The sequence below is a fragment of the Schistocerca piceifrons genome, chromosome 7 (genome assembly GCF_021461385.2).
Source record: "Schistocerca piceifrons isolate TAMUIC-IGC-003096 chromosome 7, iqSchPice1.1, whole genome shotgun sequence".
NCBI classification, from domain to species: Eukaryota; Metazoa; Arthropoda; class Insecta; order Orthoptera; family Acrididae; genus Schistocerca; species Schistocerca piceifrons.
The window spans coordinates 129,432,969-129,451,550 of NC_060144.1; the positions used below are offsets into that span (position 1 = coordinate 129,432,969).

General features: G+C 40.6%; 1 long non-coding RNA gene across 1 annotated transcript in view; it reads right to left on the reverse strand.

Annotated features, from left to right (window-relative positions):
* The window catches only part of LOC124709147, a 377,492-nt gene extending 362,367 nt beyond the window's left edge, over positions 1-15,125 (reverse strand). Inside the window, exon 1 of the long non-coding RNA XR_007005393.1 lies at positions 14,945-15,125. This is a non-coding gene — a long non-coding RNA (uncharacterized LOC124709147). The remainder of the gene's footprint in view (positions 1-14,944) is intronic.
* Between the last annotated feature and the right edge of the window lie 3,457 nt (positions 15,126-18,582).

The following is an 18,582-nucleotide window of genomic DNA, read 5'->3' on the forward strand; positions in this document are numbered from 1 at the left end:
TTCGCATGAACATTAATAAATGGTTCTTAGGCAATTATTTTTTTCCTAACTTGAAGAAACACATTTCATGCAATTTAGATCTTCTGAGATGTTTGCCATCCGTATGCGCCTACAATACGACTGCGGTTAGAGCGAACTGTCTGTGTTAAATTATTGGGATTGCAGCATGATGATGAATTGAACTAGGAGGAGCATACCACAGAACTGCTGGAGCGCCTAGACAAATCTCTATTTGCGATGCGACTGTTGGCAAATATAGGTGATATAAACAGAAGAAAAAGGTAAAATATGCTTACTTTCATTCCACATTGTCATATGAGATTATTTTGAAAGTTATCTCATCAAACCAGGCTAAAATTTTCTGGATCCAGAAACGTGTAATAAGAATTATTTGTGTTACGAACTCAAGAACATCCTACACAGGCTTGTTTAAGGAGCTACGGATAGTGGTTACTACTTCTCAGTAAATTTATATTTTAATGAAATTTGTCATTACAAATCTCTCTCTTTCCCAGGCTAACACCCCAGATCATGCAATCAGTATTAGAAATAGGAATAATCTTCACAGAGCTATAAGTCGCTTACTTTGGAAGACAAAGGTGTCCGTTATTCAGGAAAACACATTTTCAGTAACATTTCATCAGCCATAAAAGTCTTAATTACTAATGAAGTTGAGTTTAATATGAACCTACATGATATATTGGTGGTAAACTCCATCTACTGCCCTGGCCAATTTCTTAGTAAAAGCAGTTGATATGTATATGGTAATCATAACATCAAATAATGCGTATATTAGTACATCTGATTTCTGTACAGGTTCAACTCCGTATTGCGCTTATTGTAAGTAAGTGACGGAAAATTATTTATCTATTTGATGATACATGACTACAATAACCTAAGAGTTACCACAGTATTGAGTATTTTCATATTTTCTGAGAAGGAATTTGTTATCTTTAAAATAACAGTTAGTTTAGAACGTTTTTTGGCTTAGTCCACATCCATGACAATCATTTCACTTGGACTCTCTGGATGGTAAATCAGCATATTTGGTTTTTTCCTAATCTTTATTGTGTGTTTTTGTTTTTCTGAATTGTTCTGCTTCGTGGAGAATCTCCTCACTATGAATGTGTTGGATGAGAAAGTACTTCTAATTTAATCCAGTCTCATATCCAGGACAATTAAAATACTCTCCTTTTTACTGCACAAACATTCTTCACAAATTCATATGAAAGCGGAATATAAAAAGAAATGGAAGAGCTAGATTTAACATCCCGCTGATGGCGAGATGGAAAATTGAAAATTTGTGGTATGTTCCTATGGGACCAAAGTGCTGAGGTCATCGGTCCATAGGCTCACACATTACTTAATCTAACTTAAAGTAACTTACGCTAAGGACAAGACACACACCAATGCCGGAGGGTTTATTATTTAAGAACTGGGACAAAATGAAAACTGCGTCGGAGGAAAAACGAAATATTGTGTCTCTTAAAACTTCCAGTATGACACTTTATATCACAGAAGATTAGAAAATTAATGACATAATGTACCAGAACAGAAGATAGCTAACGATACGGATTAGACACTCTTGTGGCTAAGTCAGGTATTAATTTTGATTTTTAACTCAGATGTGTTACTCTGGTGAATATAGTAACTATAAATGTATAGTGACTTATTTAACGAACATTATTATCAAATCATAATGAAAAAATATGAATGTGATTTAGCGAACAGTAATGGTCTCAATACTTCGGTATTTTCAGTATGTTAATCAATCTAGCACTTCTTATAATGTATTTGGGTAATGGTACATGTAATTTAGTATCCTTTTATACTTATTAATGCTGGCATAACCTTATAGTGTAGCGTGCACAGTCTTTGGTGAAATGACCTGCCACCAACTACTTACATATACAAATATCACGTCTATGTGGAGTAAGTGCTTCGTTACAATTGTGTGCGTCGATTTTAATTTATTATCACTTTAACATTTAGCGGATGTAAATTGCGATGAGTTCGGTACATGTCATAGTTTGACGGTCATACGCTTGCTTTACGATAAAAGGAAAATGTTACTGAAAAAATTATATGAACATTTTTTTACCTTTTATTCACTGTGCAGCGTTAACAATCGAATAAGCATTTTCGAATCCAGTCTGCTAACAAAATTCAAAGAAAACATGTAGCTGTTTAGGGGATCTTCTTCTCATATAAAAGTGATTGTACAGCCTTAGACATAATCCATCCGTCCATCACATGTTCATGTTAGGTTTACAGTTCTTGAAATTGGTTTCAAGCTAATAGATGCACTGGTCGTTTATAAGTGATGGTCTGCACAATTACTGCAATTCATCTTTTGTTCGTATGTCAGTACAGTGTTAACAGATTTTGCTACTTTGACTACTTTTACACGAATTTCTGTACCCGAAACTACTACAACAATTTTTTTCTTCTAACAAGGTGACCTTACGAACTGCTGTGCACTCTTCCATGTCCTTCGTACTTAACAGAATCTGAAGGTCATTGTCTGGACAACAATGTCCTAAGGTGGGAAGACAATTAAAAAAAGTGCAAAAAATTGGCGATTAGATTATTTTCAGGCGCTGTTAAGTAGACAATGTTTCGAGTGTATTAAGAATGTCGTCTGAGAAAAGTAGTTGTGAGCGTAGAGTAATAGTCTTACGATTTTGAAGTTGTTGATTTTAATCTCAATAGCAGCAATAATTAAATTCCATGCTTTTAACAAAAAATAAATGTTAGTTAACAAGTAGTGAATCATAATTTTTGAATAAAGTAGCAAAATGTTTATATTTAGCAACCGTGTGAATATGCTAGTATTCACATTTGATTTGGCACAATGAAGCACAACAACAAATACAAGAAGATTTTTATTTCCAGAGATTCAACAGTATTATTGATGTATATAATTCTTGTTATCGAACAGTAAAGCATTTCACATGCATGTATCAAGTTTTATCTTCATACTATCAGTAGTATAATAATTAGGCTTTTTATCAATAAATTATTATCAATATTTATTGTTTAATGTTTCGTTCTCGTAATAAATATAGTGTTCAAAAGAAAAAAGAATAGTTGGCACCAACGAAACCAACCATCGATTTAATGACTACAAGAATTGTATGCTACACACTCAGTTGCTAGAAGCTATGTTAATGAACTAGAAATGTTTTGGTAAAACATCTTCTACTTCATTAGGCCGTCTGGTACGGTAACCGTATGTAGAATATTTGAATTAAAACCTTCTTGGTTTTAAGCTATTCTTTTACTAAAAAACGCATTTTGCCTTCATGGTACGTCTTCAGAATATCTTAAAATTTTCCTTTTACAACATTTTAAAACGCACAAAGCGGCTTTTTGAGCACTGTGCGAATTCAAAGCACGCGTCGAATCGGCTGCATCCGCAAAGACCTTTTCCTTTAACAACATTTTATAAACCAAAAACGGCTGTGTGCTAGGCTCAAGGAAACGTAGAATCAGATAAACCCGCAGAGATCTTAACAGAGTCGTACTAGCATGCCAGAATAGTGCAGCGGTAGGACCAAACACACAAAATAGTGTACACATTTAAACACAATACACAGAGATGCCACCCTAACTTCACTGCAGGAGTATTAAGCGGGCACACAGGCAAGCAATAGAATGAGGCTGCAGAGGACACACATAGGAGGCGCTCCTTTCGTGAAATTACGGCAGCATCTGTGTATATTGCATTCAAATGTGTACACTTTTTCGTATTGCCCTACCATTGCACCATTCTGACCTAATGTCCGACTTTTTTATGGTCTCCGTGGGTTCATCTGATTCGACACGTGCTTCAGTGTACACGGAGCCGTTTTATGGTTTTTGAAATGTTGTAAAATGAAAATTTTAACATAATCTGAGGTTGTAACACAAAGGTAAAACGCGTTGTCGATAAATGAATAAATCGCAAACAAGACTGATTTTTAATTCAAATAGAAATGTTTTGTACTAGACAGCGCTCGGAAATCTAATCTGCTAACCTTGAAAGAGGTTGTAGTACATATATGTTCGGGCACGGACTCTCAAATCTGGCAAGTATGAAAAAAAATGTAAGACGACCGTATCTCAGTATACCCCGCTGGCATTTGCGTTATCCTAGGCCCTTCCGTGACGGTCGATACACTGCCAATCTGGAGCAGGCAGTCAGTGAGACAGCGTGCTGATCTGTGGAGTAGCATATTGACCGGCTAACCTGGCAGAGGGATTTGTGTCGCGCGCTCCGCCGAGCACCCGCCGGGATCATCGACCTCCAGGCGCCTACTGCGCATGCTAGCCCGCCGCACAGCCGCGCATCTCGTGGTCCACCCGCCAACACCGAATGGTACGGTGACCGTCGAAATTCCTATTCTATACTGTACTACATTACAGTGTTTTCACGATGTAATTGTACATTCTTTACGAAGGAAATATTTGGGGATTAACTGGAAGATAATAACGTGGCGAAAAATGGCGTTGTGTATAAGAGGGAATAAGCAAAGGAAGGGAACTTTGCAAAATTTTTGAAATACAACATGGCGATCTTTCGTGCTGCGAGTGAAACGATGAACAATAAGATTCATATTTTTCCTTCACACACATATTTCTTGGATAACAATCATCTCGCAAGTCCCCATGCAAACTTTCGGTCTTCCGGTTGGTGTATTTCTGCCGCTAACGACATGTGTGAGCTCTTAGCCATGCTGGGGAAGCCCACATGGAATGAGAACGAAGGTCGATAGCAGGTCCCGCGGTGGTTAGTTGATATTGCGCATGACGTCAAAATGACACCACTTTTGCAGGAAATAGTGTGAAATAAGTGTCACGCACATTTCAAACTTTTCACAAAGTAAACTACTACTCATGTAAGCCGTATTGAAACGATTATTATTTGTGAAAAATTATTATTTCATAATACTAAGTGTATCTTGATTCCTATTTTGGTCTTCGGCCATTGATGGACGTTTAGAGCAATTTATATGTATGAACAAGGAAGAATTAATCGGTTATGTTAAAATATCAATCAATTCTCTCAGCAACTGCTACTAATGTCTTATGTGAAACTGACAAATTATGGCCGGCCGGAGTGGCCGAGCGGTTCTAGGCGCTACAGTCCGTAACCTCACGACCGCTACGGTAGCAGGTTCGAATCCTGCCTCGGGCATGGATGTGTGTGATGTCTTTAAGTTAGTTAGGTTTAAGTAGTTCTAAGTTATAGGGGACTGATGACCTCAGCAGTTAAGTCCCACAGTGCTCAGAGCCATTTTTTTGACAAATTATGACTTAAGTTATTTCCTTACTATATAAAAACCACGTAAGCCTACTTTTTTGTCTTTATGATTATTAATGAATGTCTAAAATCACGTTTAAATTTTGTTTTAATGCAGTGGTAATAGCAAACTAAAATATTATCCATCCTTTTTTTTAAGGTTTGGAAGTATTAATTTGCAATTTGTCCCCATTACCAAGGCTTCTGGAGTGCGATGTAATGCCGTAAGTGTTATTTACGAATAATTTACAAAGAATTTTACTTCTTTCAGCTAAATGTAACGTAGCTCAGTTTTGATTGTGAGGAATATTTTCCGAGATAAAACTCATTCAACCGTCGTAGTCGAACGTACGAACTGGCAACCTTATTGTAAGGATCTAATATATTGAGACTGTGCTTTTATTAGAGACTGTTGACGGGATCGCAGCTTACTTAGTACAGTATTGAAATCTGAGACACAGCTGAGAGTCATTTTATTCAGCTTCTGTCCCGAGAACTACGTTTCCACTTTGATCACGAGAGCAGCGAAAATATACGACTCGTACTCTCTAATACGTCCTGTATTGATCTGGTTTATACACTGAGCTGACAAGGGTCATGAGATAACGATAAGCAAGTTATGAAATGGCAGAGCATTGGTGGAGCTGTCATTTTTACTCAGGCGATTCATGGCAAAAGTTTCCGATGTGATTACAGCTGCACGACGAGAATTAACATACTTTGAAAGAGGAACGGTAATTGACGCTAGACGCATGGGACATTCCATTTCGGAAATCGTTGTAGAATTCAATATTCCGAGGTCCACTGTTCGAAGAGTATGTCAAGAATACCAAATTATCGACATTACCTCTCACCACAGACAAAGCAATGGCCGACCGCCTTCACTTAACGACCGAGTGCAGCGGCGTTTGCGTCGTGTTGCCAGTGTTAACACAGAAGAAACACTGAGTGAAATAACCGTAGAAATCAATGTGGAACGTATGACGAACGTATCCGTTAGGACAGCGGGGCTAAATTTGGCGCCAATGAATTATTGCAGCAGACGGCTGACGCCTTTGTTAACTGAGTGACATCGCCTGCAGCGCCTCTTCTGGGCTCCTTGGACACTAGACGACTGTTAAACCGTAGCCTGGTCAGGTGAGTCCCTATTTCAGTTGGTAAGAGCTGATGGTAGGGCTCACGTGTGTAGTAGACTCCACGAAGCCATGGACCAAGTTGTCAAACAAGGCACTGTGCAAGCTAGTGATGACTTCATAATGGTGTGGGTTTGGTTTACGTACAGACCAAATAGTACCTGCTTCCTCTTTTCATCCACACTCTCAAAAAATGGCCTTTTTTCACTCTGCCGTCCACTGGGCCACCTCCATACCACTTTGAACAGAAAAGTTTAATGAGGAGATTAATTTACTTGAAACCATAGCAGTCAATAATGAATATCCGCCTAACATAGTGGACGATATCCTAAAAAAAAAAAACCGCAAGAACTACCACGCTCAACACCTCATGCACTGAAATTAACCCAAAACAACGTTTTTCTATTCCTTTCATAGGACCCATTTGCTATTAGATTCAGCGCATGCTTCGCAACAAATACAACTGCAATGTTACCTTCTCTACTAATAATAATCTAAAGAGAAACTTCATTCATAATTTGAAATCCATTCACTCCCCAACAGAAAGTTCTGGCGTTTATAAGATCATCTGCGATACCTGCTCCTCCTATTATATAGGGCAAACAGAAAGAACGGCACCAGTCGCCTAAATTCATCCTTTGCCGATCATTTCTTAATTACTGGACACGTGCCTAAAGCCATAGGCGATAACAATATTCGGCATACCGAAAAGAAGGGGCGTAGGTTAGATGTCTTAGAGGAATTGGAGATTTTCAAACATCTCACTCGTCATTCTCAACGAACAGCTGCAGCTGCGAAATAAAAACTTTTTCGACTGTATAAAGCCATTGCTTGATCTTTGATTCAGGTTTCCTCATGTAGTTTACCGAAATGTTGCTTTCCTGTCACATCTTTGCTGTTTTCTTGTATGTCATAACTAACGTTTTTACATTACAAAATGTACCTCTATTTAAAGCAGATAAATATGTAACTTCATCCTGTTATTATTAATGCTTACATTATGCCTGAATCAGCTGCATCATAATTTCATGTGTCTAATTTTGAATGTACAGTAGCCTAGTTGTTTCTGCGGTTGCTAGATGGCGCTCGTAGCAACACCATGTTTACTTGCCCACACTTTCTAAAGTGGGCACCTCAGTCTTGTTGCAACCCTTGTTCACAGTACGAGCAGCCCCTAGCGGCTCGCCATCTCACAAGTGTTCATGACGTCGCCTTTCCGGCTTAGATCTTTTTTAATATGTGACTTGTAAGTACTGCATCTTTCCGAGTTAGTACAAACTTTCATTTTATTAATGTACTATGTACCAAATGTTTTAGTACAGTTAGTCTAATTCTGAAGACGACGCTCATAGTAGCGTCGAAACCAGGTCAATTTTGACTTAATATTTGTGACCGAGAGCTTATTTGTTACAATATTTACATGGAATGTACTGAATCCTCTTGTCCAGCTGAACTGATCATTAATTGAAAATCGCTATGTTCGGTTTTTTGCAGACCATTTGAAGCTATTCATGGACTTCGAGTTTCCAAACAACAATGCACCATATCACTGGGCCACATTAAAAAAAATGGCTCTGAGCACTATGGGACTTAACATCTATGGTCATCAGTCCCCTAGAACTTAGAACTACTTAAACATAACTAACCTACGGACAGCACACAACACCCAGTCATCACGAGGCAGAGAAAATCCCTGACCCCGCCGGGAATCGAACCCGGGAACCCGGACGTGGGAAGCGAGAACGCTACCGCACGATCATGAGCTGCGGACTGGGCCACAATCGTTCGCGACTGGTTTGAAGAACGTTGTTGACAGTTCGAGCGAACGGTTCGACCACCCAGATCACCCGAAACGAATCCCAGCGAACATTTATGGGACATAATCGAGAGGTCAGTTCGTGCACAAAACGCTGCCCTGGCAGTACTTCCGCAGTTATGTACGGCTATAGAGGCAGGATGTCTTAATATTTCTGTAGGGGATTTCCAACGACTTGAGTCCATGCCACGTCGAGATGCTGCACTGCCTTGGGCAAAATGAGGTCCGGCACGATAATAGGCGGGATCCCATGAATTTTGTATCTCAAACGCCCAGTTTTTTAACACTATTTTCCTTGTCAGAGTGGGCGGGCGCTCTAGGTAAAAGCAAGGGCTTGTTAAAGAATAATAATGTATAACTTTTTCGGTGTGTTATGCAGTTGCCTTTTGTTTTTGTGAAAATGCAATCACAATGGTGAAAAACGTACAACACATACAGCGCGTAACGAAACAATCCTCGCACGTAACACGTGAACTTACCACAGGGTGTTTAATCTGTTTCTCAAGCTTCGCTGAAATACGTAAAAGAGGCAGAACTATTACTTTGCAAGACTTATGCAAAATGCCTACCACTATGGTCACGGAAGAGCGTGCACTGTATGTTAACGTACAACGACAATTCCGGAAAAACAGGAACACAACGGTGCAGTACTGAGGGAGAATATTACTGTGGGAATACACTGGGAACCCACTCTACTGTGTATGTTTCCGAACAAGACGCATATCGTGTATCGCCAACATTTGCGCTGTTGTACAAATATTTTCGGCGCAATGCAAGTATAAAGGTAAATGACGATATGAAATCAAACAATTTGCACTTCGCCATCGGATGTCATGAGTCCCTCATACCAAAATACTGTCGAGCGGTTTTAGGCGCTTCAGTCCGGAACCGCGCTGCTGCTAAGGTCGCAAGTTCGAATCCTGCCTCGGGCATGGATGTGTGTGATGTCCTTAGGTTAGTTAGCTTTCAGTAGTTCTGAGTCTAGGGTACTGATGACCTCAGATGATAAGTCGCATATTGCTTAGAGCCATTTGAACCATTTGAACCAAAATATTCACAAAATGGCCCCTTACTGACCCCTGCAATTTTGTGACTGGAGTTTTGGTTCAGCTTGTGTATTAGTTCTGTCTTGCGACGCAGGACACTGCAAGTGTCTCCAGCACGTAAGGCTGCGTGGTGACAGTCTATTGGTACTTCACGCGGTCCTAATCTAGCTCTCAGTGGAGAGAATACGAGAACGTCCTAGTTATTACTTGAAAACGGCCTTCAGTGCCGAAAATGGTGTTTTCGTATTTTAGGATTAAAATTTAGTTTTTTTTTTTTGCAAAGGTTATAACCTCGGTGAAATCATATACTTAACAAGTCCATAGCGACTGCCGAACCTAACATAAAGTAATTCACTGAAGATGTTTTTGCGGTACTGAATGAAAAGGAAGGTGGCTGCAAACCAATGGATGACATATGCCTTTGTTAGAAGTCTTCCCATCGCTTTACTGTTTGTTCGTCCTTTGGTTATTTGAGAAAGTGTGTTCTTAATGTAAATGCTGCCCGTTCATGCGAACAAAGCACCATTTATGGAGTAACTTGACATTAACATTAGAGGTGTAGTACTATCTCGAAGAACCGTCGGAGATGAAGTAGCAGTGACGTGTTTGGGAAAACATTCCGACATTCCTCTGAAATGAATGAATCGATCAAAAATTATATCAGAATGGCCGAATGAGCATTTAAACCTTCTTCTTTCGGTGTGTTAACCACTGCACACTCTCACTGAACAGAACCCTTTTATTTCTAGACAATTTGGATCAGACGTTCTCTGTTATCTTCATATTCGTATGATTATGTTCTACCGGTACTGCAAAAAGTACTTGTGATGGTAGAGACTAAAATTTAATTTTGTATATTGCTATTATTATTATTCAGCAGATGCCATAAATAATTATTGCTGAGATATTTGTCGTTTCTGTTTAAGATTCATTCGAATACTTCATTTACACCTTGTGCCATCAGCATCACAACTGTTTTTAACGGAATCAGTCCCTGTAGTTAATACTTGCTTGCTCGCGTCTCGCGATCAGTCTACGTTCACGTAATACATTCCGCACGCCTCTGCGCAGTGAGTAGTGGACGGTGTTCTGCGTTGTTCCTAGACATTCCTTTCCCTGATTCACTCAAATAAAATAGGAGAAAAATGACTGCCTGCAAAGAAAAAGGAAAGAAAAGTCAACGATCCGGTATTATTTAACTGGTTCCTCTGGCAAACTGATACGGACTGGAGGAGGCTGGTTACCTTAATATCCAAATCACTTTGAAATTCGCGATGTGGATAGCATTTTAATTTAATTAACCAGTTATCTATATTTATTCTGCACAAGAAACATCAAGCAGTGTGGCGAAGGGTACTTCTAGTACTGCTATTGTCTTGTTTCTCTAATGAATGTTGCTTGGAGAAAGCTTCGTTTGAGCTCTTCTTGGTACGTACGCTCTCGAAATTTTGACAGTAAACCTCGCCGTAATGAACGTCGCCTCCCTTGTAGCGTTGACATTGGAGTGTGTTCAACATCTCCGTAACGTCCTCGCGCTTAATAGACGATTCCGTCAGGAAACGCGCTGCCCTTCGTTGTGTCTTTGACTGACCCAACTTGTTATCTGTTCAAATAAACTGGAGTTTGGCCAAGAGTGGAAATTCTATTATTTATTGTTCAGGCATTTTTTCTGCACATTTCTAATGATTTTCATGTAACGTGTATTAGAGAACTACAATGGTTTTCGTATAAGGTGTGTTAGAGAGCTTTAACACGTGCATGCCAGAAATTTCTCCAATGTCTACTGTCACACATGGATGAGCTGCATTTAAACTTTGCCCATACGTCATAGTAGGATGCTGGTAAGCCACAGCCTCATTATAACGTGACGATGTCGCTCCTCATACAGGCAGCTTTGGTGCAATTTTGATGTCGAGCTTTGATCATTCAGTGCCTCTTCACTATGTTCTGGCACCTGTTTGTCAAAGCTCCACGTATAAACAATTGTGCGCCCAAAACACCATCCAGTCTTAATTATTTGTGGTCGAAATAAGATGCAGAATATTATTTTAAAACTATGAAGTGTTACGTGCCTGTACCGGAATGCGCGACTCCCTTTCCGTTCACTGCACGTACGGCTAAAACGTTATTGTCCTGTTCTGATTTTCATGACATTTATTGACGTTATACAACTATCCATCTATCTCATAATCCTCAAGGTGGAAAAACGATATCTCATCACATCCAGGACCACAGATTCTCAAGTAGGAGACTCGCAGAAGGGGAAAACGACAAATCAGAATAAAAGTTTTCTCTGCTTGCATCACAATGCTCGATTTTTGTCAGTACAGAATAACTGAAGCAGATACCACCGTATGTGGTAAACTGAAGTGGTGCAGAAATATGTCGTCTGGAATTGATATTGTTAGGAATAGTTTTTACTCAACGAGTACTGATTAACTTAGCAACAGAGTGGTTAAAATGTTGTGGTGTATTAGGGATGGTATACAAGGCATAGATATGGACTGGGCACAAACTAATTCCCCTGATTGTAGATGCTGAAGTGGATCTATATGGACACGAATTTCAAAGACGTGCAAAAATATAAATAGTTAAATAGTGTAAAAGTTGACACTAAATATGTGAATTAAACACAAATCTGTGACAAAAATCGTTTCATACTCATATCACTACCAACGAAGACTTCTCCTGGGAAGGAACTGTGGAGGGCGTGGTGGCGTCGGGTGAAGAAGAAGTACTGGAATGGGCGTTGTCGACAAAAGACTCAGATCTGCAACAATGAGCATTTCAGACAATAAATCTAAATGGAAACGTCTGATAATGTTACATACAGTCAAGAAATGGATAAATATCTCGATGGACCATGTTTTACGATTTTCTTCCAACCGGAGAGCAGGTCGCCTCTGATACTTTCCTATAAATTTCGCAATTATATGGTCTTCCAAAAACTTACAATTCATGGCTGTTTCAAATATTTATATCAGTAGATTTGGAGGGATTACAATTGCCATGAAAGTTTTATGTGTTTTGTCTTTTGTGGTTATCAGCAAGTGGTATCGTAGCTAAAAATCCCTCCTATTACAGCGAATGTATCTGTAGAAGACTCACAGTTTTTGGGTAACAACATCTACGTGTAGTTTAACGTTTTACACGCCCGTATGACAACTAATGTAAGAGATTTGATTTCTGAAAGTGACTTGTTCCGTCAGATACTTGTCTTTAACTTGGAAGTAGTATTGCGTATGGCAATGACTTTACGTTACTGAAGATTAAAAGATTTTTCCTAGGGTCTGTGTCTCACAAACTTTTAATCTGACGAGAAAAGTTAAATTCTTGCTATGTATTTAGTTAAGAAATAAACTTTAAGGATCCATTAGCGTGTCAGAACTCATTGTTTTTTATAGTTTCGTATTATTCCGCCGATATCCGGCAGCGACTTAAAGTTAAAATGGCTTCTCTTTTGCGGCAATCACATAACGTGTGTACGAGTTTGATGTTGTGACGCAGGATCGACGAGATTTAAAAGTTTGCATCTCGCTGTGAGTCGTGCACGGATAGCCAAAGCGGTTACGGCGACCGGTCACGTAAAGTGGGGTATCCGATTTCATGTCCCGGTCCAACACAAATTTTCCGTCGTCGTTCTTTTATGTAGCTGATGGTTGATCGTATTCTCAGCTGCAAATGCATTTAATTTATGTCATTGGTTTCGTACTTAGCCCTCAGTGATTCGCAGGTTACAGGTTTCGGTATATGTACCTAATTTATAGATAAATAGGAAATGAAGAGTTATGTGACGTTGTTGACTCTGAGACCCCAAGTAGTTGTTCAGCAGTCTAATCGGAGAGTGTTTCCTTTCTCCGCGTTCAGAGGCTCCATACAACGCGGTGAGTTGAAGTCGCTTCTTAAGTGTATCTGTTAACTGTTGGTGCTGTAATGGTCATGTGTGTGTGTGTGTGTGTGTGTGTGTGTGTGTTTGTGTGTGTGTTTGTGTGTGTAGTGTGGTATTACTTTTGCGTTGAATGATGACGAGAGAAGGGAGATGCTGTAATACCGTAGCGACATGGGAACTGCCAACTTAACGTCCCCATCTCATGGACGCATCAGCATCAACAGTGTCACATGACCAAACTCAGTGAGTCACTGCGGAGGGATTTGGAATTCAACCCAGCACATTGGCGCAGAGTCTGGTAATCAGGAACTTCACGACAGTACCTTTCCTCTCCTTGCCGTCCAAATAGTGACGTTGAAAATTTCTTTTCCTACCTGGACTCGAACCGGCTACTTACGAGTCTGGGACCACCGCAAAGGTGTGCATTAACAACTCCGGCTGCGAAGAAGGTTATTTAATAGTGAATTATGATAATTATAAACAATTTGTGGTATCACATCGTCGACATAAAACGCACTATGTTCACATGCCCTCAAACGTTTCGTTAAAAGGTTCCTCCCCATTATTTTCATAACATCCTTCAGTCCAGACATAGTACTATTGTAGCTGTATTTTCTCTTTTCACGGATGATGTGGTGAAAAATTGATTTTCTGTTTAATTCCTTTTGCATTACAGTTCTTCACAGTGATCCCTACTTATGATTCGAGTCTTTCTAAATGCCAAACTTAACATTGGAAGTGGGTTCGTGCACGTGGCCATTTCACCGACTTTTCAGAGACTTCTTTTAAAAAAAAAAGTGGCATAGGAATATTCTGATCACATGCTAGCATCCGGAACACTCCCATTCGCGCGTAGATGTTTGGCGCGTCCATTTAAATGGAAACAATAAACTACGTCAAATAGACGTACATTAATTTTTTTTCCAAATTGCGAGAGACTTCTCTTGCAGTGATACCAGTTTATGTAATAAATGATCTCGTCTTTCAGCGCCAACCAAATTAAGAACTAAAATTTATGGCTCAGTATGTTGTGACTAAAACTATGTTGTAGCAAGAAGCAGTTAATATCCGAAAACACATTCGCTAAAGTGATTTACACGTAAAGAAAGATGACCTATAGACACTGTGCAGCAGAAAAAAAAATCCGAACAGGTAAAATAGGTTTCTCACTTTTATTTGCAGCTCCCGAGAGCTTTTAGCGACGGATCCCTAGAGTGTGATGTGATGTCATACTGTCTTATTCTACAAATTTCAGAATGGAAACGGACCCCTTGAAACTGATTTTGGAGCAATAGTTTTTGTTGCTGTTTCCTGGATGGCTTTCCTCTCCAAATTAAATACAACTCTGGACCCAGCCAAGGTATCCATCACGCGGAATAGCATCAAGTCAGCGTATAAACATGCGTTTGCTTTCGGTGTAAGAAAGGAAGTAAATCCCAGTGACATTTTAAGACACACACACGGATGAAATTTATTTAAATGGCAATACAGCTACGTCCCTTGTTTCTCAGACTTGTTCTATTGCACTGATACTGGATCTTTTCTTAGTAAATTCGTGATGCTGCACCAACGAAAGTGGTACTTAAATTTCACTGCCATGTATATTGTAAAATCGATAAAAAATTATGCTGTAAGAAATTGTTAATATTTGGCATATTTCAGGCACACAAGGCTGTTGTGCTATTGCGGATATATTTGGTGCTGCTCCAGTAAGAGAGAGAGAGAGAGCGCCCTGAGGATCAACGCCCCCTCCAGCTTCCAGCACGTTGTACTCACCACGCGGCGGTCGCAGGCGTTCGCCGAGTGGAGCAGTTGACGCAAGGCGGAGGCGCTGGACACGGGGCGCCGGGCAGCGTCGTCTACGAAAGAGGACGGAAGTGGCGGCGAGAGGAGCTACGAGAGCGGCTGGTGGCAGTGGAAGACCGAGAGCGGGTGGCGGCAAAGGAGGTGCGAACGGTAGGACGGCGGACGCGCGACTGAGGGCGAGCGGGCGCCCGGTCGATAGGCGCGAGGGCGCCGCGACGCCTGCGCCCCTGGCGGCGGCCGCCGCAGTCGCGACGTTTGGCACGGCGCCCGCGCGACCCGGCAGCGGCCGACCGACGCCGCCGTCGATCCACCCCCGCGACGGCGCCGGGGGGGGGGGGGGGGAGCGGCGGCAAGAGTTTGGGGGAGGGGAGGGAGCGCGCGTGCCGGAGCGGCGCGAACCCACGCGAAAATCTATAGCGGCGCTCAAGGGGTGACCGTCCCACAGTCGGTCTAGTCTCAAACTCGCAGGGGCAGAATCGCAGCCATCTATAGGCATGTGTCATTATAAAATTTTATGAATTGTCTAATGTTTTTTAGGTGTGAGAACGACCCTGATGTACTAACAAACAATAAAATAAAACATAACAATGAAACACGTGAGGCAATACTGACCTTACGACTTATCTTACAAGAAAGATTAAGGAAAGGCAAAACTACGTTTCTAGCATTTGTAGACTTAGTTAAAGCTTTTGGCAATGTTGACTGAAATACTCTCTTTCAAATTCTAAAGGTGGCAGGGGTAAAATAGATGGAGCGAAAGGCTATTTACAATTTGTACAGAAAGCAGATGGCAGTTATAAGAGTCAAGGGACATGAAAGGGAAGCAGTGGTTGGGAAGGGAGTGAGACAGGGTTGTAGCCTCTCCCCGTTGCTATTCAGTCTGTATATTGAGCAAGCAGTAAAGGAAACAAAAGAAAAGTTCGGAGTAGGTATTAAAATCCATGGAGAAGAAATAAAAACTTTGAGATTCGCGCGATGACATTGTAATTCTGTCAGAGACAGCAAAGGACTTGGAAGAGCAGCTGAACGGAATGTACAGTGTGTTGAAAGTAGGGTATAAGATGAACATTAACAAAAGCAATACGAGGATAACGGAATGTAGTCGAATTAAGTCGGGTGATGCTGAAAGAATTAGATTAGGAAATGAGACACTTAAAGTAGTAAATGAGTTTTGCTATTTAGGGAGCAAAATAACTGATAATGGTCGAAGTAGAGAGGACATAAAATGTAGACTGGCAATGTCAAGGAAAGAGTTTCTGAAGAAGAGAAATTTGTTAACATCCAGTATTGATTTAAGTGTCAGGAAGTCTTTTCTGAAATTATTTGTATGGAGTGTAGCCATGTATGGAAGTGAAACATGGACGATAAACAGTTTGGGCAAGAAGAGAATAGAAGCTTTCGAAATGTGGTGCTACAGAAGAATGCTGAAGATTAGATGGGTAGATCACATAACTAATGAGGAGGTATTGAATAGAGTTGAGGAGAAGAGGAGTTTGTGGCACAACTTGACTAGAAGAAGAGATAGGTTGGTAGGACTTGTTCTGAGGCATCAAGGTGTCACCAATTTAGTAATGAAGGGCAGCGTGGAGGGTAAAAATCGTAGAGGGAACCAAGAGATGAATACACTAAGCAGATTCAGAAGGATGTGGGCTGCAGTAGGTACTGGGAGATGAAGAGGCTTGCACAGGATAGAGTAGCATGGATAGCTGCATCAAACCAGTCTCAGGACTGAAGACAACAACTACAACATTGTACATGCTGCATACAAGGCGAAAGTGGAAGATCTGGGTCAGCCGGCCGTGGTGACCGAGCGGTTCTAGGCGCTTCAGTCCGGATCCGCGCGACTGCTACGGTCGCAGGATCGAATCCTGCCTCGGGCATGGATGTGTGTGATATCCTTAGGTTAGTTAGGTTTAAGCAGTTCTAAGTTCTAGGGGGCTGATGACCTCAGAAGTTAAGTCCCATAGTGCTCAGAGCCATTTGAACCATTTGATCTGGGTCACTGTTATTAGAATTATCAATTTCCACTTCACTGAGTTAAGTTGGGCGATGCTGAGGGATATAAACTAGGATACGATATCCATAAGACAGTAGATGCATTTTATTCTTTGGCTAGCAGAGGACTGATGATGACTGAGGCAGAGCGGTCATAAAATGTAGACTGGCAAAGCCAAGTGTAGAATTTCTGAGGAAGAGAAATTTGTTAACATCGAATATAGGTCCTCGAGATAGGAAGTCTTATCTGAAAGTATTTGTCTGGAGTGTAGCTAGGTATGGAAGTGAAAAATGGAAGATAAAGAGTTAAGGCAAGAATAGTACAGAAGTATTTTAAACGTGGTGCTACAAAAGATGCTGAAGATTAGGTGGGTAGATAACGTAACTAATGAGGAGGTACTGAATATAATTGAAGGGAAAAGAATTTGTGGCACAACCTGTATGTAGAAGGGATCCGTTGATAGGACACATTCTGAGACATCGAGGTATCACCAAGTTAGTACTGGAGGGAAATGTGGGGGTAAAAATCGTAGAGGGAGTCATAGAGAGGAATACAGTAAGCTTATCCATAAGAATGTGAGATGGAGTAGTTTTTAAGAGATGAAAGGGCTTGCACAGGGTAGAGTAGCATTAGGAGTTGCATCAGAGTAGTCTTTAGACTGAAGACCACGACCACTGCACTTTTAGCTTGGTGTGTGAAAAGCTCATAGTTCATTCATTAGTAGCAATACACGAAGAACGAAAGTAGAGCAAACGAGTAATTAGAGCACTCTTTAAATTCTTCGTTTTGTACATGCTGCTCATGTCATGATCATGTGCTATTTCCCTATCCATAAAATGGCAGTCGGAGCTGCGACTACTGACATCAGAGGAGACTTCTGACCCAATGGGGCAAAGAGGTCGAATTTCTGAGTATCATTCAAAAATTCTTTAAAACGAAGATTCTTGGCATTTCATCTACACCTATGTCTACATGGTTACTCTACCATTCACAAGAAAGTGCCTAGCAGAATGTACATCGAACTACCTTCAAGGTATTTCTCTACCGTTCCACTTTGGAACAGCGCTCGGGAAAAACGAATACTTAAATCATTCCGTGCGAGCTCAGATTTTTCTTATGTTATCATTACGATCGTTTCACCATGTGCAGGTGGGCGCCAACAAAATATTTTGACACTATGAGGAGGAATTTGCTGATTAAAGTTTCATGAGGAGATCCTACCGCAACGAAAAACACCTTTGTTTTCCACTCTTCCCTATTTCGTGATAATACAAAAGGAGCTTACCTTCTTTGAACTTTTCCGATGGTGTCCGCCAGTCCTTTATAACGCAGATACAAATCTTCACAGGAATACTCCAGAAGAGGGTGCACAAACGTAATGTAAGCAGTCTGCTTAGTGGCCTTGTTTTAGCCTGTAAAGGAACAGTTTTGTGCAAAAAAAAAAAAAGTTGCTAAACACATAACACAATGAATTCCAACCGACCAATCAAATGTAAGGACACACATAAGAAATCTGAACTGAAAAGGGCATGCTATATTCCGGTCGTTGGACGCCGTTGTATTGTACCTGAGGTGGGGCATTTTGACGTATGTTGTCAACATTTTAGTTCTG